A 25,983-nucleotide genomic window follows, 5' to 3' on the forward strand; every position below is an offset into this window, starting at 1 on the left:
TCTTCCTTGATGAGCTTTTCCCAGGCTATCTGACTCCAATGTGCAGATTCAATGACACTCAGGACCTTTTTGTTTCTTTTAGGGTAAAAACGTCCACCCCCCCCTTTTCTAATGTTTATTTATTTTGAGAGAGTGAGTGAGCACAGGGAGAGTCAGAGAGAGACAGGGAGACAGAGAATCCCAAGCAGGCTCTACATTTTCAGCACATAGCCCAAAGTGGAGCTCAATCTCACCAACCACAAGATGATGACCTGAGCAGAAACCAAGAGTAGGACGCTTAACCAACTGAGCTACCCAGATGCCCCAACATCCATCCATCCATTCTTTTTTTTTTTTTTTTTAATTTATTTTTGAGAGACAGAGCATGAATGGAGGAGGGGCAGAGAGAGAAGGAGACACAGAATCCAAAGAAGGCTCTAGGCTCTGAGCTGTCAGTACAGAGCCCAACACGGGGCTCAAACTCATGAACCATGAAATTGTGACCTGAGCTGAAGTCAGCCGCTTAACTGACTGAGCCACCCAGGCGCCCCCATCCATTCTTTTTTTTTTTTTTTTTTTTTTCAACGTTTATTTATTTTTGGGACAGAGAGAGACAGAGCATGAACGGGGGAGGGGCAGAGAGAGAGGGAGACACAGAATCGGAAACAGGCTCCAGGCTCTGAGCCATCAGCCCAGAGCCCGATGCGGGGCTCGAACTCACGGACCGCGAGATCGTGACCTGGCTGAAGTCGGATGCTTAACCGACTGCGCCACCCAGGCGCCCCTCCCCATCCATTCTTAATTGTAGAATGTTCAGAGTAGGAATAAGTTTATAGACCATTTTTTATTTTAATGTTCTTTTTATACGTGGATAAACTGAGAGTCCTCAGAAATGGGTAAACTGAAGCTCAGATAGGTGAAATAATTGATAGCAAGTTAGCAGCCAGTATTAGAATCTATCTTTTCTGATTCCTAACTACTTTTGTTGTTTTATGGGATATTTCTTGGGTAAAACAGGAAGTCCTGCAATAGGTTGCTCTACATTCTATGTTTCTTTGGGATGCTATACACAATAATGAAAGCCACCCTAACCCAAGCCTCCCATTTTATCTACTCATTTAGTTCTAAAAATGTCATAGCTTCTTGACCCTTCCATTTTCTGTTTCTCTACCATTCATTATACTCTCAACTCTCTTCCTCTTGATTTTACTTTCCATTTACTCATAGGAACATGAATTACTTGCTTATGGAGCAAGACTTCCTGACATACTGTACCAAGAAAAACTGATCAAAACATATCAAAAAAATCTAAAAGGAAAGTTATCTGCTGGGTCTCCATGTGAATTTACAATTACAGCATCATAAACTATGTTTAAAACGTTATTTTCCTAATGATTCCACTGCTAAAATTTTTATTCAGGTCCTCCACAGAATAGCTACATAACTCCAGGAGGACACCATTAACACAGTCTACAACGTAAATGGCTTCTGTACTATCTTCAATTCACAATCTGGATAACCTTAGGTGACAGTCCTGTTTTCATCCATCTCACATATCTAGACCTTTACAGCTCTTTTAATACTACCACAGCAGGGAGTTGAAATGAATCCTGTTTTACTTGCCTTTCATCCTTTTAAACCTGTAAACAGGAATAGTTAGTCCCATGAGCCTATCAAAACTTGAAATTAATGTGGTTTCGGTCAGTCACTCACTTATCTCAGGGGCACTCACATCAACAGATGGGGTGATGATGATAGTGACAATAACAGAACTCCGTAATAGAAAATTTGTGAAATAATGCTGTAAGAATTCACAGCAACAGTGGTTACAACTAGTTATTTCTAAGAACCATTCCTGTTGCCTTTATTTTACTCTATAATATAGGCTGTCAGAAGAACTGAATGTTTTAAAGTCTGTCTGGTTTTATTAGTTATCCTTCCACCTAGAGTTTTAAGCTTAGAGCCAAGAACATAGAGATGACTAGTTCACTATCCAAGATTTGTTTCCCTCCCATAGTGTAGATTTGTTGCTGGGCATTATCTGCACGGCCACAGACTATCGCCAGTCCCCTTGAATCCAAATGGGGCCATATGACTAGATCTAGCTATTGGGATGGAAGCAGAAATTCATGTGTATTACTTCTAGACAAAGAAGGATATGTATGCAATATTTCCCCCCTTCTGTGATGATCATGTAGGCTAGCACTGAAGATAGTGGGATCTTAAGATAGAAGAAGCACGGATCCTGATCACATAGTGTTTAATGAATGTCCATGAAAATTTGCTTTGGAAAAGAATAACTTTTAACTATATTTCTCTGGGATTGTTAAAATTTTGCTTTTTTTTTTTTTTTTTAATTTTTTTTTCAACGTTTATTTATTTTTGGGACAGAGAGAGACAGAGCATGAACAGGGGAGGGGCAGAGAGAGAGGGAGACACAGAATCGGAAACAGGCTCCAGGCTCTGAGCCATCAGCCCAGAGCCTGACGCGGGGCTCGAACTCACGGACCGCGAACGCGAGATCGTGACCTGGCTGAAGTCGGACGCTTAACCGACTGCGCCACCCAGTCGCCCCTAAAATTTTGCTTTTTAAGGGATCTTAACACAGGATCTAACACAATGACTGACATTCAAATATTTGTTGAATGAATAAACTTAGTGCATATTTTTGTCTATTAATCTCATTCAGCGCCTGTTGGGGTTACAGAATGGCTGGCTAAGGACTGAATGAAGTCCTAGGGAAGCTTACCAACCTACCAGACACGATAGTAAGACTATATAAATCAAAGACTAGACTTCAAATGAAGTAACACAAACAAACAAAATCCATGGGATTCTTCCTTCAGTGATTACATGATTTTAGGCAAGTGGCTCAATGTCAAAAAATTCTGCTTTGAGATATGAGAGAGTAAGAAGAAGAAAAACAGGAGACACACAAAATTAGAGTTGACAGAATTGAGGATTTTATTTACTTATTTTTAGAATTGAGGATTTTAAAAAGCCTCTCCCACCCCTTCAGTTAGAGATAATAACAATGTTTTAAATTATTATATTTGTTATTCAGTACAATTTCTGTAATAGAGTAAAATTCCCCGAAAGCACTGGATCTGAAAATCCCAATTGTTTGGCATTTGATGATTTGTACATGTCCTAGAAAATTCTGTTGATCAACTATTGAGGCTGTCTAAGTGCACATGTAGACTTGCTAATACGAGAATATAATACATTATAAGTCTATCATCTAGCATAGTCCTATGTAGAACTCAGTCAGAGTGCTACATTTCTAGGTTATGGGATGTTACTCCATAGACACCCCTAAAACCATAATTTTTGAAGCTTAAACATATATATTTGCAAAAACCCTCAACAAAATATTAGCAAACTAAATTCAACAATACATTTAAAAGGTCACACACCATGATCAAGTGAGATTTACTCCAGGGATGCAAGGATTGCTCAACATCCACAAATTGACATAATATACTATGTTAACAAAAGGAAAGCTAAAAATCACATGATCTCAATAGCAGAAAAAGCATTTGACAACTCAGCATCCATTTATGATAACAACTCTCTACAAAGTGGATATAGATGGAATTGTACTCAACCTAACAAAGATCACATAAAATAAGCCCACAGCTAACATCATACACAATGGTGAAAGATTAGGAACAAAACAAGGATACCCATTTTCACAACTTTTATTCAGTACAGTATTGGAAGTCTCAGCCAAAGCTAGTAGGCAGGAGAAAGAAATAAAAGGTTTTTTTATTTATTTTATTTCTTATTTTTTTGGAGAGAGTATGAGCAGGGGACGGGCAGAGGAGAGGGAGAGAGAATATCTTAAGCAGGCTCCAAGCCCAACAGAGCCTGATGCAGGGCTTCACCTCACCACCATGAGATCATGACCTGACCTGAAATCAAGACTTGGACACTTAAATGACTTAGCCCTCCAGATGCCCCAAAAGTCATCCTATTATTAAAAAAAAGTACAACTGTCACTATCTGTAGATAAGATGATTTTATGTGTAGAAAGTCCTAGAGACTCCACCAAAAAACTGTTAGAATAAATGAATTCAGTCAAGTTGCAGGATACAAAAATCAATATAAAAATCTGCTCTGTTTCTATACACTAACAATGAACTATGAAAGAGAGAAATTAAGAAAACAATCACAATTAGAAATGCATCAAGAAGAATAAAATACCTAGGAATAAATTTAGCCAAGGGGGTAAAAGAAATAGAATAACACACAAATAAATGGAAAGATATTCCATGCCCAAGGATTGCAAGAACATTGTTAAAATGTCCATACTTCCCAAAGCAGTCTACAGATTCAAAACATTCCTTATCAACATTCCAAAGGCATTTTTCGTAGAAATAGAAAATAATCCTAAAATTTGTATGGAACCGCAAAATACCTCAAGAAATCTTGAGAAAGAACAAAATTGAAGGCATCACGCTTCCTGATTTCAAACTGTATCACAAAGCTATAGTAACCAAAATACATGGCAATGGCATAAAAACAGATATATAGATTAATGGAACAGAATAGGGAGCCGAGAAGTAAACCCACATACATATGGTTAAGCAACCAAGAATATACAGTGGGGAAATGACACTGTTTTTAATAGATGGTGTTGGAAAAACTGGACAGCCACATATAAAACAATGAAGCTAGCCTACTGCCCTATACCATACACAAAAATTAACTCAAAATGATTTAAAGACTTGAATGTAAGGCACAAAACCATAAAACCCCTAGAAGGAAACATAGGTGGTAAGCTCCCTGACAGTGGTCTTTGCAATATTTTGGATCTGAATCTAAAAGCAAAAATAAACAAGTGGGACTACACCAAACAAAAAAGTCTCTGCACAGCAAAGAAAATCATCAACAAAATGAAAATACAATGTACTGAATGGAGAAAATAACTGCAAACCATGTATTCGATAAGAAGTTAACATCCAAAATATATAAAGAGCTCACACAACAGCAAAAAAAAATCTGATTAAAAAATAGGCAGATTGGAATAGACATTTTTTCCAAAGAAGATATACAGATGGTCAACAAGCACATGAAAAATATTCAACATCACTAATCACGGAGGAAATGCAAATCAAAACAATATGAGAGATAACCTCACACCTGTCAGACTGGCTATTGTCAAAAAGACAAGAAATAACAAATGTTGGCAAGGATGTGGAGAACAGGGAACTCTGTGTACTGCTAGTGGCAATGTTAATTGGTGCTATTATGGAATACATCAGGGGGCTCCTTAAAAAATTAAAAATAGAACCACCATATGATCCAGCAATTCCACTTCTAGGTGTTTATTCAAATAAAATGAAAACACTAATTTGAAAAGATATATGCAGCCTCATATTCACTGTAGCATTATTTACAATAGCCAAGATATGGAAACAACCTAAGTGTCCATCAATGAATAAGTGGGTTAAGATACATACACACATACACATACACACACACACACACACACACACACACACACACACACACGAACACTAATCAGCCATAAAAATTAATGGAATCTTGCCATTTATAACAACATGAATGGCCCCTGAGGGCATACTTATGCTAAGCGAAATAAGTCAGAGAAAGACAAATACTGTAGGATATCTCTTACATGTGGAATCTAAAAAAATAAATAAATAAATGAAACAAAAACCAAGCCCATAGATATAGAGAACAGAATGATGGTTGCCAGAGAGGAGCAGGAGTGGAGGGTAAGCAAAATGGGTAAAGGCAATTAAAAGGTAAAAGCTTATAAAATAACTAAGTCATGGAGATATAATGTACAGCATGGTGACTATAGTTACTAATAATGTATTGCATATTTAAAAGCTGCTAAGAGAGTAAATCTTAGAAGTTCTCATCACAAGAAAAAAATTTATTGTAATTATGGTGATGCATGGTAACTATTGTGATTATTTCATACTGCATACAAATATTGATTCATTATGTTATACAACTGAAACTAATATAATGCTATAGATTAACTATATCTCAATTATTAAAAAAAAGACAAAAAGAAAACAACAAAGACAAGACAAAAAACAAAGATGAGCCTGCAAGGCAGCTAGAACTCAAGCCAGAAAGACTTTCCTGAGGAATGGACCAGTAGAGCCAATCACATAAGAGATACAATAGGATCAGCAGTGGCGTTGTAGGTCAGCAAGAAGTTAGAGGAACCACAGCAACACCAAACAGTACCAATGCACCAACAGACAAACTGCTGCCAGGGCTCTTCCTCACTTGGGAGAGAGCATCTGGAGGACTTGGCTTTTGAACTATAATTACCTCCTAAATTTCTTAGATAATATATAAGAGAAATGAAGCTCAAAGAGTATGATGCTAGACTTGATTCAATTTAGCATATGGAAGAACAAAATAACTACAATATAACTTACACTCAAAAGTATTATGGATTATATCCCCATGATACATAAGAAAAAGATGATGTCTTTCTGTGCCACATTCTACCTGTGTGACCTTAAGTATTATCACCTTTCTTTTTAAATTTTACTCATTTTTATTGATGTATTGATTTATTGGTTTAATGTAATTTATTGTCAAATTGGTTAACATACAGTGTGTACAGTGTGCTCCTGGTTTTGGAGGTAGATTCCTGTGATTGATCGCTTACATACAACACCCAGTGCTCATCCCAACAAGTGTCCTCCTCAATGCCTATCACCCATTTTCCCTCTCCCCATCTCCCCATCAACCCTCAGTTTGTTCTGTGTATTTAAGAGTCTCTTATGGTTTGTCTCCCTCCCTGTTTGTATCTATTTTTTTCCCTTCCCTTCCCCATGGTCTTCTGTTAAGTTTCTCAAGTTCCACATATGAGTGAAAACATATGATATCTGTCCTTCTCTGACTGACTTATTTCCCTTAGCATAATACCCTCCAGTTGCATCCATGTTGCTACAAATGGCATGATTTCATTCTTTCTCATTGGCAAGTAGTATTCCATTGTATATATAAGCCACATCTTCTTTATCCATTCATCCATTCAGTTGATGGACATTTAGGCTCTTTCCATAATTTGGCTATTGTTGAAAGCACTGCTATAAACATTGGGGTACATGTGCCCCTATGAATCAGCACTCCTGCATCCTTTGGATATATTCGTAGCAGTGCTATTCCTGGGTCATAGGGTAGTTCTATTTTTAATTTTTTGAGGAACCTACACATGTTTTCCAGAGAGGCTACACCAGTTTGCATTCCCACCAACAGTGCAAGAGGGTTCCCATTTCTCCACATCTGCACATCTGTTGTTTCCTGAGTTGTTCATTTTAGCCACTCTGTCTGGTATGACATGGTATCTCAGTGTGGTTTTGATTTGTGTTTCCCTGATGATGAGAGACGTTGAGCATATTTTCATGTGTCTGTTGGCCATCTGGATGTCTTCTTTGGAGAAGTGTCTATTCATGTCTTCTGCCCATTTCTTCATTGGATTATTTGTTTTTCAGATGTGGAGTTTGGTAAATTCTTTATAGATCTTGGGTACTAACCCTTTTTCCGATATGTCATTTGCAAATATCTTGTCCCATTCCGTCAGTTGCCTTTTACTTTTGCTGATGGTTTCTTCTGCAGTGCAGAAGCTTTTTATCTTGATGAGGTCCCAAGTGAGGTTCATTTTTGCTTTTAATTCTCTTGCCTTTGCAGACGTGTCGAGCTAGAAATTGATGCGGCCGAGGTGAAAGAGGTTTTTGCCTGCTTTCTCCTCGAGGATTTTGATGGCTTCCTGTATTACATTGAGGTCTTTCATCCATTTTGAGTTCATTTTTGTGTATGGTGTAAGAAAGTGGTCTAGTTTCATTCTTCTCCATGTTGCTATCCAGTTCTCGCAGCACCATTTGCTAAAGAGACTGTCTTTTTTTCCATTGGATACTCTTTCCTGCTTTGTCAAAGATTAATTGGCCACACATTTGTGGATCCAATTCTGGGTTCTCTATTCTATTCCATTGGTCTATGTGTCTGTTTTTATGCCAGTGCCATACTGTCTTAATGATTACAGCCTTGTATTAGAGGCTAAAGTCTGGGATTGTGATGCCTCCCGCTTTGGTTTTCTTTTTCAACATTACTTTGGCTATTTGGGGTCTTTTGTGGTTCCATACAAATTTTAGGATTGTTCTAGCTTTGAGAAGAATGACAGTGCAATTTTGATTGGGATTGCATTGAATGTGTAGATTGCTTTGGGTAATATTGGCATTTTAACAATATTTATTCTCCCAATCCATGAGCATGGAATGTTTTTCCACTTCTTTGTGTCTTCTTTACTTTCCTTTATAAATTTTGTATAGTTTTCAGCATACAGATCTTTTACATCTTTGGTTAGGTTTATTCCTAGGTATTTTATGGTTCTTAGTGCAATGGTAAATGGGATCGATTTCTTGATTTCTCTTTCTGTTGCTTCAGTATTGCTGTATAGAAATTTAACCGATTTCTGTACACTGATTTTGTACCCTGTGACTTTGCTGAATTCATGTATCAGTTCTAAAAGCTTTTTGGTGGAGTCATTTGGGCTTTCCATAGAGTATCATGTCATCTGTGAAAAGTGAAATTTGACTTGTCAATTTTGATGCCTTTTATTTTGCTTTGTTGTCTGACTGCTGTTGCTAAGACTTCCAACACTGCATTAAACAACAGTGGTGAGAGTGGACATCCCTGCTGTGTTCCTGATCTCAGGGGGAAAGCTCTCAGTTTTTCCCCACTGAGGATGATATTAGCTGTGGGCTTTTCATATGTAGATTTTATGATGTTTAGGTACGTTCCTTCTATCCAGACTTTAAGGTTCTTATTAAGAAAGGATGCTGTATTTTGTCAAATGCTTTTTCTGCAACTATTGACAGGATAATACGGTTCTTATCTTTTCTTTTATTAACGTGATGTATCACATTGATTAATTTGCAAATATTGAACCAGCCCTGCAGCCCAGGAATGAATCCCACTTGATCATGGTGACTAATCCTTCTAAATGCTGTTGAATCCAATTTGCTAGTATCTTGTTGAGAATTTTTGCATTCATGTTCATCAGGGATATTGGCCTGTAATTCTCCTTTTCTGTGGGGTCTCTGTCTGGTTTGGGAATCAAGGTAATGCTGGCTTCATAGAATGAGTCAGGAAGCTTTCCTTCCAATTCTATTTTTTGAAACAACTTGAGAAAGATAGGTATTAACTCTGCTTTAAATGTTCGGTAGAATTCCCCTGGGAAGCCATCTGGCCCAACAACCTCCTTGTTGGGAGATTTTTGATAGCTGACTAAATTTCTTCACTAGTTATGGGTCTATTCAAATTTTCTATTTCTTCCCATTTGAGTTTTGGCAGTGTGTGGGTGTCTAGGAATTTGTCCATTTCTTCCAGGTTGTTCAGTTTGTTGACACATAATTTTTCACAGTTTTCTCTGATAATTGTATTTCTGATGGATTGGTTGTGATAAGTGCAATTTCTTTCATGATTTTATCTATTTGGGTCCTCTCTCTTTTCTTTTTGAGAAGTCTGGCTATGGGTTTATCAATTTTGTTTATTTTTTCAAAAAAACAGCTCTTAGTTTCATTGATCTGTTCTACTGTTTTTTGGGGTTTTTTTGGATTCTATATTATTTCTGCTCTAATCTTTATTATTTCTCTTCTGCTGGCCTTGGGGTTTCTTTGTTGTTCTGCTTCTAGTTCCTTTAGGTATTCTGTTAGGTTTTGTATTTTGGATTTTTCTTGTTTCTAGAGATAGGCCTGGATTGCAATGTATTTTCCTCTTAGAACTGCCTTTGCTGCATCCCAAAGGGTTTGGAGTGTAGTGTTTTCATTTTTAATTGTTTCCATATATTTTTTAATTTCTTCTTTAATTGCCTGGTTGACCCATTTGTTCTTTAGTAGGATGTTCTTTAGTGTCTATGCATTTGGAGGTTTTCCAGACTTTTTCCTGTGGTTGGTTTTAAGCTTCATAGCATTGTGATCTGAAAATGTGTATGGTATGATCTCAATTCTTTTATATTTATTGACGGCCTTTTTGTGACCCATTGTGTGATCTATCTTGGACAATGTTCATGTGCACTTGAAAAGAATGTGTAGTCTGTTGCTTTGGGATGAAAAGTTCTGAATGTATCTGTCAAGTCCATCTGACCCAACGTATCATTCAGAGCCATTGCTTCTTTATCGATTTTCTGCCTAGATGATCTGTCCATTGCCATAAGTGGAGTATTAAAGTCCCCTGCAATTACATTTTTATCAATAAGACTACTTATGTTTGTAATTATTTTACATATTTGGGTAGTTTCGAATTGGATTCATAAACATTTATAATTGTTAGCTCTTCTTGAAGGATAGACCCCATAATTATCATATACTGTCCTTCTTCATCTCTTGTTACAGTCGTTAGTTTAAAATCTAGTTTGTCTGACATAAGTATGGCTACTCCAGCTTTCTTTTGACTTCTAATAGCATGATAGTTGGTTCTCCATCCCCTCACTTTCAATCTGAAGGCGTCCTCAGGTCTAAAATGGGTCTCTTATATTTGCAAATGACATATCGGTCAAAGGGCTAGTATCCAAAATCTATAAAGAGCTCACTAAACTCCACACCCGAAAAACAAATAACCCAGTGAATAAATGGGCAGAAAACACGAATAGACACTTCTCTAAAGACATCCAGATGGCCAAAAGGCACATGAAAAGATGCTCAACGTCGCTCCTCATCAGGGAAATACAAATCAAAACCACACTCAGATATCACCTCACGCCAGTCAGAGTGGCCAAAATGAACAAATCAGGAGACTATAGATGCTGGCCAGGATGTGGAGAAACGGGAACCCTCTTGCACTGTTGGTGGAAATGCAAATTGGTGCAGCCGCTCTGGAAAACAGTGTGGAGGTTCCTCAGAAAATTAAAAATAGACCTACCCTATGACCCAGCAATAGCACTGCTAGGAATTTACCCAAGGGATACAGGAGTACTGATGCCTAGGGGCACTTGTACCCCAATGTTTATAGCAGCACTCTCAACAATAGCCAAATTATGGAAAGAGCCTAAATGTCCATCAACTGATGAATGGATAAAGAAATTGTGGTTTATATACACAATGGAGTACTACGTGGCAATGAGAAAGAAATATGGCCCTTTGTAGCAACATGGATGGAACTGGAGAGTGTTATGCTAAGTGAAATAAGCCATACAGAGAAAGACAGATACCATATGTTTTCACTCTTATGTGGATCCTGAGAAACTTAACAGAAACCCATGGGGGACGGGAAGGAAAAAAAAAGAGGTCAGAGTGGAAGAGAGCCAAAGCATAAGAGACTTAAAAACTGAGAACTGAGGGTTGATGGGGGGTGGGTGATGGGTATTGAGGAGGGCACCTTTTGGGATGAGCACTGGGTGTTGGAAACCACCAATTTGACAATGGAAACCAATTTGACAATAAACTTCATATATTGGGAAAAAAAATAAAATGGGTCTCTTGCAGAGAGTAAATAGATGGGCGTTATTATTTTTTTTATCCATTCTGATACCCTATATCTTTTGATTGGAGCATTTAGTCCATTTACATTCAGTGTTATTATTGAAAGATATGGGTTTAGAGTCATTGTGTTATCTGTAGGTTTCATGTTTGTAGTGGTGTCTCTGTGGTCTTTGCAATACTCAGAGAGTCTCCCTTAGGATCTCTTGTAGGGCTGGTTTAGTGGTGATGAATTCCTTCAGTTTTTGTTTGTTTGGGAAAACCTTTATCTGTCCTTCTATTCTGAATGACAAGCTTGCTGGATAAAGGATTCTTGGCTGCATATTTTTTTCTATTCATCACATTGAAAATTTCCTGCCACTCCAGAAAGGAGTGCTAGGTCTGATACTACCTTTGTGTCTACCCCTGTAGATTAAGGCCCGTTTATCCCTGGCTGCTTTCAGAATTCTCTCTTTATGTTTGTATTTTGCCAGTTTCACTATGACACATCGTGCAGAAGATCAATTCAAGTTACGTCTGAAGGGAGTTCTCTGTGCCTCCTGGATTTCAATGTCTGTTTCCTTCCCCAGATTGGGGAAGTTTTCAGCTATGATTTGTTCAAGCACACCTTCAGCCCCTTTCTCTCTTTTTCTTCTGGAACTCCTATGATAGCAATATTGTTCCATTTCATTGAGTCACTTAGTTCTCTAATTCTCCCCTCATGATCCAGAATTTTTTAAATCTCTTTCTCAGCTTCATCTCTTCTCATAATTTTATCTTCTATTTCACCTATTCTCCCCTCTGCCTCCTCAATTCTGGCTGTCCCCACCTGCAGGTTATTTTGCACCTCATTTACAGCATTGTTAAATTCATCATGACTATTTTTTAGTTCCTTGATCTCTGCAGCAATAGAGTCTCTGCTGTCTTCTATGCTTTTTTTCACGTCCAGCAATTAATCTTATCACTACTATTCTAAATTCTTGTTCAGTTATATTGTTTATATCTGTTTTGAGCAATTCCTTAGCTGTCATTTCTTCCTGGAATTTCTTTTGAGGAGAATTCTTCTATTTCATCCTTTTGGCTAGTTTTCTGTCCCTTATGTGTTTTAAAAGCTTGTTATGTGTCCTGCACCTGCGAGCACTACTATATTAAAGAGGGGCCATACACTGTCCAGGGCCTGGCCCTGCCAGAGGTGTTTTTTTGGAGTGTGTTACTTGCTCTCTGTTGTTGTGGCTCTGGTTGCTTTATATCCCTACTTGTAGTGATGTTTTGGACCCTCCACCAGGTGTACTTTGATTTCTTTGTTGAAGTAGCCCTGGAAAAAAATAAAACAAACAAAACAAAACAAGCAAAAAATAACAAAAAACCAAACACACACAAAACAACAAAACAACAACAAAAACAATGGGGTGGGGTGGTGTTAGTAGAAGAGGCCTTATCCCATGCAAAGAGAGAAATGACAGGGGTGGGGGGAAAAGAAAAGAAAATTGACCAGGCAGAGGAGCTACATAGCTTATCCAGAGAGAGAGGAAAATAAAGAAGGAGATATAGAAATGGTATAAAGATAATAGATTAACTATATCTGCTTAAACAAACCAACAACCAGAATAAGCAGACTAGAAGAGGGAAGAAATAAGGAGAAAAGAAGGAAAATAATTATATATAGTAAGAACTGCCCAAGAATTAAATCAGAAAATGCAAAACTGCTGAGTGCCCTGGAACCAGGGGCAGCTGTGGACTGGAGGAGGGGCTGTCTGGTTGGTCAGCATCAATCTCTGGTGGATATGCAGTTACCAGACATAGAGGGGCATGGTTTGGCATAGGCAGGTACCGCCTCCATTGTGGGCCCTTTGTCCATTCCCTGGAGCCCCACACTTTGTTGGTGATGGGGAGAAAAATGGCAACACCTGTCTCTCCTCCCCGGACTGGGTGTCTCAAACCACTCTGTTCAGGCTGTCCTCACTGTGCAATGGGCGTGAATGAGGCAGATTGTCTCACTCCTCGACTCCCGCTCCTTCCTGGCATTTAGGTGGGATTTAAACCCTGATGTCTTAATGGTCCTGCTCTGTGTGCCCCAGTTCTGAGGAAGTGCTGCTCTGTCACACCAATAAATGGCCTCTGGCTGGGGGGTGCAAGCAGGGAACTTTGTCCTTTGAACAGCTATATACCTTCTTTCTACAGCACTCCAGTACAATCCCCAGGGTGGGGACTGCTTTCTCCCACTGCGGACTGCACCTCTGAATTAGTTACTGAGCCCGGGGCTGGCTCCCCTCCTCCCCAGGTGCACAAACAGGACAGCTGGCCTTAGTCTGTCAAAGGCCTGCAGTTAGAGATTGGATCCTTCTCTGTCCCCGGTCCATGGTTTTTCTCTTGTCCAAATACTGTCCTACACTTTCACAGTCTCTCTTTCTCTTCTCTCTGTCTCTCTGCAGAAGGGGATCCCTCTCCTGCATGCCTACCCTGCCTGTTTTCTCTCTCCCAGTTCATAATCATGCATCTATGGCCAGCCAGGTTGTCCCTGTGGGCTACTGGAGTTTGCAACCCAGACTCTTGGAATTCAAAGTCCTTTGGCCTCAACACTGCTGTGTTTGAGGGATGAGAGAACTTTGGGTCCACCTACTTCTCCGCCATGTTGGATCTCCAGTATTATCACGTCTCTGAGTTCCAATCCTCTTTTGCAAACCAGGGCTATTCAGATAGTTATGAGGATTAAATAAAATGGTGAATGTGAAAAAAAAAACATTTAAAAAATACATGTAACTCCTGACATCACACACAAAAATCAACTCAAAATGGATTAAAGCCTTAAACAAAAGACCTGAAACCATAAAACTTGTAGAAAGAAACATAGGGAAAAACTTACTGACATCCATCTTAGCAATGATTTTTTTTTTTTTTTTTTTTTTGGATTTAACAACAACAAAAAGAAACAAAAGCAAAAATAAACAAGTGGAACTGCGTCCAATTTAACAGATTCTGCACAGGAAAGGAAGCCATCAACAAAATGAAAAGGCAACCTATAGAATGGGAAAAAAGTATTTGCAAACCATATATCTCTAAGGGGTTAATATCCAAGATATATAAATAACTCCAACAACTGAATAGCAAAAAAAAAAAAAAAAAAAAAATCTGATTAGAAAATGAAAGAAGAATTGACTAGACACTTTTCTAAAGAAAATATAGAAGTGGCTGAAAAGGTCCTTAACATCACTATCCTTAGAGAATTGCAAATCAAAGCCATAATGATGTATTACCTCACACCTGTTAGAATGGCTAGCATTAAAAAGATAAGAGATAAAAAGTGTTGGCAAGAATGTAGAGAAAAGGGAACCCTTGTGTACTGCTGGTGGGATTGCAAATTAGTACAGCCACTTTGGACAAGAGTATGGAGGTTCCTCAAAAAATTTAAAATGGAACTACCATATAATCCAGCAATCCCACTCCTGGTTATATATCCAAAGGAAACAAAATTACTATGTCAAAGAGATATCTGTATCCTTATGTTCTTAGAAACGTTATTTACAATAGCCAAGAAATGGAAACAACCTAAGTGTCCACTGACAGATGAATCGATAAAGAAAATGCAGTGTGTATGTGTGTGTGTGTGCATGCATGTGCACATGCATGCGCACATACAATGGAATAGTATTCAGCCATAAAAAGAGAAATCTTGTCATTTGCAGCAACATGGATGAATCTTGAAGGCATTATGCTAAGTGAAATAAGTGATACAGAAAAAGGAAAATACTGTATGATTTCACTTAGACGTGGGATCTAAAAAAAAAAGAACTAAACTCATAGAAAAAGAGACCAGATTTGTGGTAACCAGAGGTGGGGTGGGGGAATTGGATATATGTGGTGAAAGGTACAAACTTCCAGTTATAAGATAAATAAGTAGGGGGATGTAATGTACATGACTGTAATTAACTCTTCTGTATGATATATTTGAACATTACTAAGACAATAAATCTTAAAAGTTCTCATCACATGGAAAAAAAACTTGTTTTCCTTTTGTATCTATATGAGATGATGGAGGTTAACTAAACTTATTGTGGTCATTATTTTGCAATATATAAAAGTCATTATGCTGTACACTTTAAACTTACATAGAGATATGTGCCAATTATATCTCAATGAAACTAAAAGTTAAAAAATGGGCAGAGGAATTAAACAGACGTTTTTCCAAAGATGACATACAGATGGCTAGTAGGTACATGAAAAGGTGCTCAACATCACGAATCATCAGGGAAATACAAATCAAAACCATAATGAAACACACCTCATATCATCAAAAAGATAAGAGATGAGAAGCGTTGACAAGGATGCAGAGAAAAGGGAACCCTTATACACTGATGGTAAGAACGTACACTGATACAGCCACTATGAAAAACAGTATGGAGGTTCCTTGAAAAATTAAAAGTAGTATTATCATATCACCCAGCAACCCCACTTCTGGGTGTATAGTCAAAAAAAAATGAAAATAGGATCTCAAATATTTGAGATCACTCACATATTCACTGCAGCATTATTCACAATAGCCACAATATGGAAACAACGTGTCAGTAAACAGATAAACAGATAAAGAAGATACACACACACACACACACACACACACACACACACACACACACAAGAGTATTTTTCAGCCACAAGAAAGGACATCTTGCTGCTTTCAACAACATGGATGGACCTTAGGGTATTTTGCTAAGTGAAGTAAGTCAGAGAAAGATAAATACTGTATGATTTCACTTATATGCAGAATCTAAAAAAGCTGAATTCATAGAACAGATTAGAATGATGGTTACCAAGGGTATGGGGTAGGGTGGGGGAAATGGGGAGATGTTGGTCAAAGAGTACAAACTTCCAGTTCTAAGATGAATAAGTTCCTGAGATCTGATGTACAGCATGGTGAATATAGTTAACAATATTGTATTACATACTTGAAAGTTGCAGAGAGTAAGTAGATATTAAATATTCTCACAAAAAAAAATAATGTTATATGATTTGATGCAGGTGTTCGTTAACACTATGGTGGTAATTATTTTGCAATATATAAATGTGTGAAATCAATACACTGTACACCTTAAACTCACACAATGGTATATTTCAATTATATCTCAATAAAGCTGGAAAAATACATGTAACTATTATATTTTTCATAAACTAAAATTTCCTTATTAAAATGTGTTCTACTGTACACATAATTACTGAAATTACCATATTATTCAAATAATTTTAAAGTTCTTTATTCCTTAGTGTGAAGAAAATTTTTCACTATAAAACTTAATTTAAAATGAGGGTATTTCCTATAGTTGGGTTTCAAATCAAAGGAACACACCTCTGAAATGTCATCAGTTATGGGATAAATATGATCAGGGTTATCCTGGTGGCATCTAAGTAACCATGGCAACAACTAAGACCCAATAGTTGATGTCATTATTGTAGGCGTCCCTGATGAACTTGAAAACTCATCACTAAGGTCTGGCTGCACCCTTGACCCTGCTTCTCTCTCTCTCTCTCTCTGTATAATATGATATGATATGATATAAATAATATATATTATGATATATGATATAATATATACAATATGATATAAATAATATATCATATATATTATAATAATATAAATAAATAAATAAATAATTAATTAATTCAATATTATTGGACAGATCCATTGTACCATAGTGCTTTGACTTTCAGATTCAGCAAATTTAACAAACTTTGTTATTCAACCAGTGGTCTGGCGGCCATTTGATTCACTTTTCTTCCTCTTCCATTTCTTAAGACATCTTTGGTCTCTGATACACTCACTGCCCCAAATCCTCTGCCAAAATTCAACCAAAATGTCTACTTGTGCAGTTAGCACATGGCCTCAGTGGTTGAAAAACAGGATTTTAGAAGATATATCAAATTATCAAATGCCAAACCACTAGACTTTTCAGATTCCTATATGCTGGGATTGTGGGGGCTTTTACTCTCTATGGCAATTGTACTGAATAGGAAATAAAACTGCTCACGTCATTATGATCTCTAATTACAGAATTAGGGGTCATTTAAAAAATCCTTCATCTTTGGGGCGCCTGGGTGGCACAGTCGGTTAAGCGTCCGACTTCAGCCAGGTCACGATCTCGCGGTCCTTGAGTTCGAGCCCCGCATCAGGCTCTGGGCTGATGGCTCAGAGCCTGGAGCCTGTTTCCGATTCTGTGTCTCCCTCTCTCTCTGCCCCTCCTCCGTTCATACTCTGTCTCTCTCTGTCCCAAAAATAAATAAACATTGAAAAAAAAAATTAAAAAAAAAATCCTTCATCTTCTCAACTCTCATTTTCTGTTTCCTATTTTTCTCCTCTTTCTCATCTCCTTCCATGACCTTCTACCACCCTTATCTCCTTGAATTTTTTTCATAATAATTCTAGACTCAACTATGATCCCTTTTCTAATAATTCCTTGTATTCCTTTATCTGCATTCTTAATTCTTTATTACTCTCGGACCCTAAACTTATTCAAAATACTCTTGATCTCTTCCATTCTGGACTCCTCCACTGGGTCATATCCTCCTTCTGAGGAAACAAAATAAAAAGCAAAACAGATTTCTTCACCAGTTCCATGACCACATCTTGCATTTTTTTCTTTTGAAATACCATAAATACTGAAGGAAAATGAGCTATGTTGGATGAGCTTGGCAATAAGGCATGGTAGCCCCTCAGCAATGAGCTTGTGAGGATGTGAAAGAAGAGCCAACACCAGGCAGGAGGAGGAGGTGGAGACAAGTAACTAGCTATAGTAAATGTTGCTGTTGACAACCTGGGAAGTCCAACAGGGATGTGTAATATCTGCCTTAGTCTGGATAGGTGATGAGAAATCATGTGTGGAGTTTAACCAGTACCCAAGACTCAAGGCCAAGTTGGCTTTCCTGTCACAGCTGTGGGTGACCAGTCTGTTGAGGAAAGGCTCTCAAGGCTGAGGATTTATGGGAAACAGAATTCAGTTCCCTAGGGGAAAATGCAGACAGGAGCTTAGTAGGCAATCCTGAGATCAATTTATGGCAGGGTTCTAATGTCCAAGGAAACTGGAGTGCCGGGTAGAGGAACAAAGGCAGAAGTCCAAGGTGAGGGCAGGGGAGAAGACAGCAGGCAAGGCCCTCAGAGACAGCAGCAGGGCATGTGGGGAGAAATGGTTGCTGTAGGACCCAGGAAGCAGCAGTAAAACCTAAGTTCACATCTTTCATGCTCAGTACTCTAGCTTTTCCTCTACAATTCCCTCAGAGCTTTTCTATAATCAACCATAGTGTGAGAGAAACATCCCTGCCCTTTTGCTACTCTGATTCAGCCCAATAGTTTTCCATCTTTATTTACTTCCTGAGATCATTGCCACTCTTTGATGTACAGTGGGGTTGTCCCATTACGATCTCTTTCTCTTGTCATATTAGCTTGAACAAGGCATAAGTGCCGTGACTAGAACATCAGATTCATCACAAATTGTTAAGGTTTCACTTGGCAAGGAAATGTCATAGTTATCCATGCTTCCTACCTGGTCTTTTCCACCTCTACCCTCCCACATCCAGCTGGTACCAAGAACAAACAACTGGATAAGGAGGAGGACTGGCAGTACCCTGAAACATCTCTATCACCTGACAGCCCCATCAACAACTGTGTGATGGTAGCAGCTTTCAATCAATAGCAGGGGTGGGTGTAACATCCTCTGAGGGCTCGATGAAGGCAAATTTAATTCAAGAAATAAGCAGATGTATACTGGGAGCCAGATTTCGTTTCCCATCCTTTTTCACAGTTGCTATAATAATCTAAGACTTCTAAAAATAAAGCCATAAGGATGGCACAACCAGAGCTTGTTAACTAAGAAATAATGAGGCTAAATGAACTACAGATTCATAGGCTTATAAAAGGAATGGCCCATTGCCTCAAAGAGTTGCAACATTTCTGTACCCCAATTTCATCCAGCCAATATCTGACTTGGGAGCCAATACCTCTATCCTGCTACTGTTTATTTCTTTAAGCAGACCCGGAAATGGATGGTGGTGGACAAAAAGACCAAACACCAGAGCTGCTAAAACAAAATGAGATATACTGCAAGGGAAAGGCTGAAGGAGTTCACTGACTGAAGTTGAAAAACTCCAAGAAGAAAAAACACACAATCAGATGAAACAACTATCCTCAGTGGATCTCACAGTTTCCCACTGCAAGAACTGTGACTTAGGTAAACTATGGGAGGCTGTGACATTCTGAGAAAGATATTGAACTTGGAGTAAGTAGACTTGGGTCCAAGTTCCTTGTGGGATCTTGAGCACATTCGGCTTCTTTGGGTTTCCATTTCCTTAATGGCAACATGGTGACAAAAATGATGCCTATCAACAGGGTTGCCCATATGACAAAAGGCATTTGGGATGGGAAACACTTTATGAAGTACAAAAGGCTGGTTGTCATCATCTCCTTGGATTGTGGTGCTGGTTACAGGGACTAATCATTGCCTCTCTCCATCTTTGGAATCAATTAAAACATATATAGAGGAGTCAGAAGTTGTATCAAAAGTCAGCTTTATTACTAGTTAATCTGGATTTAAGAACATGGCTTGACCTGTGACATTTTAGTATATCTTATACCACACTATCTTCTTTACATCTTCTGTACTTTTCTTGATTATACTATAAGCTTCTGGTGAGCAGAGATTATGTCTCATATCTCTGTATTCCTAGAGTTTTCCACAGAGCCATACATGTAGCAGACACTCTGAATGATAAAGGATCACATTAATCACATTTATACTCTAATTTCTGTGTGAAGCCTCTCTCTCTACTAGCCTGGGAACTCTCGGACAGAGGGGTTCATGTCCTTTCATTCCCTATGCCTAGCATAATTCCCAGCACACAGTAGGTTCTTTATAAAAGTGACTTGAGGGGCTCCTGGGTGGCTCAGTTGGTTGAGCGGCCGACTACGGCTCAGGTCATAATCTCGTGGTCTGTGAGTGCGAGCCCTGCATCGGGCTCTGTGCTGACAGCTCAGAGCCTGGAGCCTGCTTCTGATTCTGTGCCTCCCTCTCTCTCTGCCCCTTCCCTGCATGGTCTTTGTTTCTCTGTCTCTGTCTCTCAAAAATAATAAGCATTAAAAAAAAAAGTGACTTGAAAGAAAATGAAAACAGAAGGGTACCAGATTGTCTAGTGCCATCCAAGGGTTGTACAGAGGGAATTAAAGTAGGAAAGTATCCTAAGGATTCCATTCCTGATAGCTTGTTCATTTGGGAAGATTGCTACCTACAAACTGTGAGGATTTTAGACTGTTTTTTCCATGGCAAACTTTAGCTTTTGTCTACTCATCAGGTACCCTGGCTATCTGGGATTCTACACCCTGGATATCTCAATTAGAGTTACTCTGCTAATGTTCTTAGAAGAGAAACACTGTCACTTGATAATTAACTTAGAGCCATGACCAAAGCCTGTGACATCCAATGTTTCAGTGTATAATGCTGACCCTTGTTCTTCTCCCAAGGGATCCACACACCACAAAGTAATTTCCTTTAGGGTTGCTGTTAGAATCAGCTCACAGCACAATACCCAGGCCTCCTGGACAAGTGTAGGAAAACTGGGAGAAATAACATCTCTGCCCCCTGCATCATTAAGCTTCCTGGTAACTAAGGGAGATGCAGTGCTGCCAGGCTAAGATTGCAGCAGAGGTCAGAATGAGATGGCACATAGAAGGGGTAGGGATCTCAAAACACTATTCTAAGGAGTATTAGTTCAGGGCCTTGCAGAGAATGAGAAAAAAAAGTCTTCCCATACAGATAAACTTTCAGTGCCTCTATGGGGCACATGTACGACATGCAGCTCACTCAATGTCAGTCACCTGAGCAGGGCTGCTCTGGAGTCAGACCCTCTGCTGTCTGTGATTCTCTTTGTGTTTTCTAAGCTCTGAGAAGCTCTGTGAGTCTGATGCCTCGAAAGATGTGCACATGTGTGTACTGTGCTGTGCTCAGCCCTGGACTATGTGTTTTCTGTGGGCACCGGGAGAATTCTCTGATTTTGCCCTTCTGGAACAAATCAGAATAAAGCAACTTTACTTTCAAGGTCTTAAAAGGATACAGCAAGTCCTATTTCTTTTTCTTTTTTTTTTTTAAATGTTTTATTTACTTTTGAGACAGAGAGAGACAGAACATGAGCAGGGGAGGGGCAGAGAGAGAGTGAGACAAAGAATCTGAAGCAGGCTCCAGGCTCTGAGCTGTCGGCACAGAGCTGGACGTGGGGCTCAAACTCACAGACTGTGAGATCATGACCTGAGCCAAAGTCGGATGCTTAACCAAATGAGCCACCCAGGCGCCCCAGCAAATCCTATTTCTTAACATGATGGCCAAGAAACTGATGGGCTAGAGGCAGTCATCTATCCTGGCACAAGGCCCTAGTGCTCTGCCCCACATACCAGGCTCTATACCATACGGCTGATGCAGGACAGGAAGGGCTAAGCGACTTCAAAATCAGTAGTCTGGTGCAACCAATAGAGATCTGTGCAGCCACTTGCATTTGTGGCATTGAGCACTCAAAATGTTGCTAGTATGACTGAGGAAGTGAATTTTAAATTTTTATTCTATTTTCACTAATTTAAATGTAAAAATGAACAACTAATTCAGTTATTATAAAAATTTTAAGAATGTGAATCTCATTTTTCAAGTGTAAATTTTATGAAATATAAATGCAAATCAAGTACTTCTGACAAAATGCAGTGTCAACATAGAGATGTGTTATAAGTACAAATTATATGCAGGGTTTCAAAGACTGGGTATGAAAAAAAAAAGAAAGCAAATACTTTACTAATAATTTTTTATATGTTGAAATGAAAATGTTTTGGATATATTGGGTTAAATAAAGTACATCATTAAAATTAATTTCACAATTTCATTTTTTTCCCCAATATAGTTACTAGAAAGTCTAAAATTGTGGCTTGTGTTCTATGTCTACGGAACAGTGCTAATCTAGACCACAATTTCACTTCTCTCTACATGACGTCTCACTTGACCAAGAAACCACCAAAGAAACCTATCCATTGCTCCTGACTTCTGTCCAGTTCACTCTATTTAATACAATGTTTGTTGGAGGTCTTCCATTTGCTGGGCACTGTTCTGTGCTGGAAATATAGCATGATGGCTCTTAGCAGACATTCCAAATGGAGATATAAACAATAAAGATAAACTGCAAAAAACTCCATCAGCCAACTCTATCATAGCCAACTGCTACGCAGAACTTAAACTAGAGCAACGTGATGGAGAGAGCCAGGTGGTGAGAAAGCTGTTGGGAAGAAGTCTGAGCAGCAGGGAGCCAGTCATGACAGGTGAGGGAGAATGGCCAAAGGCCCCAAGCAAGGAGTAAGTTGGAATACTTGAGGAAGGAAAAGAAAATGAGTGTGACTGGAATACAAGTGTGAAAGGTGGCAGGAAAGGAGATCCTACAATAAGCACTGCACCAGGAGTATGTGGAGCCATGTTAAAGTCTCTACCCTCACATCAAATAGGTTTAGATCTTGGACAGTTATCCTCTTAGGATAGCATCAGTTTCTTCATCTGTGAAATGGAGTGGCAATTAGTAAAGGAACTTGCTTTCAATTCTGAAAGCATATGATTTTTCCATATATTCTAAAAAATAAAAATCCTGTCCTGGAAAATGAAAGAAAGGGAGCAAATGTAAATATCCTGACCTCTAATCCCTTTCAGGATTTAGCAACTGCTTATCTGATGCCTCCCTTCCTCTTCCACTCACCATTCTGTTTTTCTTATTTTAAAGAAAAAGAAAATCATTTGATATTTAGCCAACTCATTCTCATACAGTATCAAAGGTAAACTCGTAAATTCCCTGGTATACACACAAGAATGTTTTCCTCTAAAATGTGAACCAGCTTCCTCATAAGAACAATTAGATATCCTGCACAGAGACTGCCCTCCTTCCTTTATAATTATACTATAACTCCCTCAGAAGTCTATAATTTCCTAGCTTTCAGAACTTTGTATTTTTCAAGTACCCACTGACTGGGAAATCTGGATTCTTAGATTGGCAATGACTCTGCCAAAGATTTGCCTATGGGAAAACATTTCCAAGGAGACCACATCTACAAGAGTCACATCTCCAGGGAAAGAATAACATACCTGGTCATACTCATTTATCGTCACAATTTAATAATGCACAAGAGAAGCCTATGAGACCACATCAGGGGGAATTTCAAGGACACCTGTAACGAAGGGGATGCATGATGGATGGCTTCACAATCAGCCTTTCATTGGTCACCTCCAGCTCTTAGAACATACAGATTGATTCTCAATGAATGAGATTTAGGAGAGGGACTAATAGGGGACAGGAGGGACATACAATAGTTTGTAATATGAAGCATGAAAATGAAAACAAAATCCTAGGAATGAAAGAGAAATGAGGTTTTACTTTAAGTCCAGAGAAATGGGAGGGGTAGGGGAAGGGATGGTGATGGTGGTAAGAATAATAATAACCCAACATTTACGGCACTGTTCCAAATGCTTTGCATGTGTTAAATGTATTAAATGTAATAATTTTTTTTTTCTTAGACAGCGTGTGTGTGAGGGACAAGAGAGAGGGAGAAAAATAATCTTAAGCAGGCTCCATGCTCGGCACAGAGCCCAATGTGGGCCTTGATCTCAAGACCACGAAATCATGACCTGAGCTGAAATCAAGAGTTGGATGCTTAACCGACTTAGCCACCTAGGCATCCTTCCAATTTTTTTTTTAAGTAATAAAAATTCATTGAGAATTCCTGAGATGGTGGTTACTGCCACCCAACCTAGAGGGAAGAATCAACACTGTAGGAAATCACTCAGAAATCACACTGTCCCAGCACCTCTGATCAACACAGGAAGGAGCAAAATCATTCCACTGAAAATTGGTCAGGCTTTTTTCATCCAAAAAGGTTTGGGAGGACAGATGCAGAAGAGACCATCACATGATACTGGAGGCAGGATGGGGGTGTGCTGGACCCCCCCCCCCCCAACTGCTCTTCAAAAATCAGGGGAGAAACAGATCCACTTCTTCTCTGGGCATGGAGTTCCTGGTGACCAGGCTCTCATTTCTCACCCTTGATGAGGCTGTCATTGCCCAGGTAAAACTTTCATCCTGTAGGTTCGGCACAAGGTTGTCAACAGTGAAAAAGATATGGTTCTGTGATGTGGCAATCGTCTTGGAGATGTTCTAGGATGCCTGGATCATGGCAGTTTGATATAGCCAGGGTTTTTGTTCAGGACTTCTCCAAGGTGAGAAGGTTGGGGTTAAGGGTTTACATAACACCCAGCTTCAATCCCTGGCTCCAACCTTACTATTCCATCCCTTCTCTTGGGTGTCAGATTCAAGGTTGTGCTCACATAGTTCATGCCTAGTCCCACACTGGTCCCCACCTGTGGGCCCCCCTGCAGGCAACTGCCAGAAACTTGATGCAGCAGCAGAAATGGAGGCAAGGCCAGCTATGTCACTAATTTAAAGTGCTTAAACCAGTGCCTGGCACATCCAAGGACCCACAGATCCAGGAATATAATGTTGTATCTCTGTCCCTCATGATGGGGTGTGATCTGCACTCTTACCAGAGCTCACAAGAGAAACTAACCTCATGTTGGCTTCTGTGGGGCTTTGCTTGATATCGTATCCTTGCTGGGCCTCTTTTCCTTTTCATGCCCACTTCCCATGCTCCTGTAGGTTTTCTGGGAACTGCTTCCTAACATGTTGCTTGTCTAAGGGCTCAAAGACTCTTTATCTAAGGGCTTAAGGTCTTCCAGGGAGCCCAACCCGTGACACTCACCAAAAAAGAAATGAGTCTTGACAATATGAGACCAACAGTGAAATGTGGGACATTTTTCCCCTGATTGAATTTCTAGAGCTAAGCTATTTAAGAATTAGGTTTTATTTTTTAGCTCAATTATTCTGGATTTACCACAGGTCAAAATAACAATAAGATATCAAAGAAATAATATGACTGCATTTTTCTGAGCCTTATTTTCCACCTTCAGGACTTCTCCTATGCCATGGTGAGCTGCTTAGATGTGACCCCATGTGTTCACACAAGAAAGCTGCCCAGCTACTCAAGCTTCCTTTCAAGCTGGCACTCCCTAACCCTGGGGGGCTGTTCATGCCTCATAATGACCTGCAGGCCAGAGTTGGAATCTTAATAAATTACCACCCTTATTAAGTGCCCCACTTTGGAGCTTCCAACTCTCCCCTTTTTATTCATCTCCTTGTTGTAACCTGGGATGCTAGGGATGACCTAGCAGGTACTCAGGGCATGGTCTTTTATCTAGGTAACTCCTGAACCCTTGCTTCTCTGCCTTTAGGGGAAAGTGGGCACATTCTCATTTCTTCATCTAACCAAGGAATTTCAAAGTAAACTACATTTTTTTTTTAATCTCAAAGGGCTCTTGTGCTCTCTCCTATGCCCTCTTATAATTAGCAGACCTCACAGCAGCTTGCACATAGCCTGAGCTCTGTCCTGTGGTGAGACAGTTGTTTGACTTTGAGAGAACATCTCAGGGAAATCATTATACTCACTGTTAAA

At 39.1% G+C, this 25,983-nt stretch overlaps 1 protein-coding gene, 1 long non-coding RNA gene and 1 other non-coding gene across 8 annotated transcripts in view; 1 reads left to right on the forward strand and 2 right to left on the reverse strand.

Annotated features, from left to right (window-relative positions):
* TMEM108 (transmembrane protein 108) overlaps positions 1-25,983 on the reverse strand; it is a 364,474-nt gene that overhangs the window by 131,391 nt on the left and 207,100 nt on the right. The gene's annotated exons all lie outside the window — the stretch shown is intronic.
* LOC123611555 overlaps positions 1-25,983 on the forward strand; it is a 98,237-nt gene that overhangs the window by 46,292 nt on the left and 25,962 nt on the right. The window lies entirely within an intron of this gene.
* LOC123576317 lies at positions 24,779-25,085 on the reverse strand. Its single transcript, XR_006701323.1, has one exon. It is a non-coding gene; the product is annotated as a small nucleolar RNA U89 (small nucleolar RNA).

This window comes from Leopardus geoffroyi, chromosome C2, assembly GCF_018350155.1.
Source record: "Leopardus geoffroyi isolate Oge1 chromosome C2, O.geoffroyi_Oge1_pat1.0, whole genome shotgun sequence".
NCBI lineage: Eukaryota > Metazoa > Chordata > Mammalia > Carnivora > Felidae > Leopardus > Leopardus geoffroyi.